Here is a 2240-nt window from a genome sequence, read left to right on the forward strand (position 1 = left end):
AACGAAAAACCCAAAATAGAATTATATAAAGCGATATGGAGAATACCGCACATACAAGTAGCAGATGTGGAAAAGCTACGACTTCTCAAGTATATAGAGAAAGGACGAGAATTAGAATTGGCTTTTAGAAGTTGGGAATTGCACGAATATCCATTGTTACAGGAAACGACTAAACACACGTGGAACGTTAAAGCCACAAATCAACTTGAAAAACCTCGATTTGTTTTAGTTGCTTTTCAAACTCTTCGAAAAAATAATGTTTCTAAAAATATGTCCAACTTTGACCATTGTAATTTAAGTAATATAAAATTGTATTTGAATTCAGAAACATATCCATATGATAACGTTAATTTAAATTTTACTAAAAATTATATCGCCATTTTATATGAAATGTACGCACAATTTCAACAATTTTACTATTATAAGCAAATAAGCGAACCCTGTTTAACATTTAAGACGTTTTTACAGTTCTCGCCTTTCATTGTAATAGATTGTAGTAGACAAAATGAAAGTTTAAAATCTGGTTCGGTAGACATTCGGCTGGAATTTGAAACTTCTCAGAATATTCCCGCAAACACAACCGCCTATTGTCTTATCATACATGATCGTTTAATAAAATACAATCCCCTCTCTAGCACTGTCAGAATTATTTAATTTTGTACTAATTTTTTGTATAGTTATTTGCAAATTAAAATAGTTTAACATGATGGTGATCTTTTATTTGCGCATGCTCTTATTAAAACTGTATAAAATGTATCAAACGTTGCAAATATTATTCATTGTGTAATTTATTGTTAATCTGTCAAGTTTAAACAAAAAACATGTTTCAAACAAAAATAATTTCTAGTCTGATTGTGACTTTGAATTTCATCGATTTTGTCGTCGTGCATACTCCAATCAAAGCAAACTCAATTTTGGAGAAAGTCTACGTTGAAAATTACACTTTTCCAATTGAACGAGGAACATTCTACCTATACGAAAAATCCAAAGAAAACATAACTTTGAAGCAGTGTCCGGCATTCTATTTTGACGGTGCTTTTCCCGTAGGAACGCAAATTCAAAATTCGTTTAATAAAACTATAGGTACAGTAATTGGTCAACATTTGAATTATTATCCGATATTTCCGAGAGAAAATACGATCATGTATTGTGGAAGATACGGCTTGGAAAATCTAATTGGAAATAAATCTATAATTGTTGAAAATTATGAATTTACATTAGATGATTTTAAAAAAAATTTTGTAGAACTATCTAGTCTAGATTATCAATGTTTTATTTATGCGTAAAATTATTTATATACTATTGAGAATTTAAATAAATATATTTATCGATGAATATGTTTTTATCTGCGCATCACCCAATCTCTGAAAAAAATAAGTGAAAAGTGCTACACCGTCAACTTATTCTAAATCTACGCAATCAAATAGTGAAAAATTTAGCAAATTGTAATTTTAACATATTTACTTTGTATGTACAAAATATAATGATAATAAATAATATTTGATAACCTTTGACCATTTAAATGAGATATTTTTGTGTTGTTTATCTAATAAAATGTAAAATTTGCATTAAAGTGTTTAGTCAAGTACGAAGCAGCAGCAGCCATGAATAGTGATCGTTACGTAACAACAACAACCGAAAAAAAAGTGAAACAAGATGTTTCGGAAAACTCCAAAGTCTACTACTATAACGGTACCAAGTACTGTAATAGCTGTAACAAATCTTTTTGCTTTTGTGAAGAATCCATTAAAAATCATCCAATATGTAATATAAAATATTGTTCGCAATCAACAAATCGTTCGAACAATATAAGTTTATATTGCGACGAAGTTATTCCATCATCGTCGTCGTCGTCACCACCAGCGGCCAAAAAAACAAGGATTTAGAACATACCCTATAGAAGAAGAAGAAGAAGAAATACGTTGTGGTGTTTAGCAAATTTATATCGGATGTCAATACTTTGTAAATGTTTTCAATAAATCATCAATTTTATCGGTGCACATTTATTTAATTGTATTCACCTCGACAACCTTTTTAGATATTATTTTGTTTTCTATTCAAACTTATCAATGTAAATGTTTTAAATAAATCATCAATTTTATCGGTGCACATTTATTTAATTGTATTCAACTCGACAACCTTTTTAGATATTAATTTGTTTGCTATTCAAACTTATCAATGTAAATGTTTTAAATAAATCATCAATTTTATCGGTGCACACTTATTTAATTATATCGACC

This window comes from Cylas formicarius, unplaced genomic scaffold (assembly GCF_029955315.1).
Source record: "Cylas formicarius isolate icCylForm1 unplaced genomic scaffold, icCylForm1.1 PGA_scaffold_2__14_contigs__length_35257938, whole genome shotgun sequence".
Lineage (NCBI taxonomy): Eukaryota > Metazoa > Arthropoda > Insecta > Coleoptera > Brentidae > Cylas > Cylas formicarius.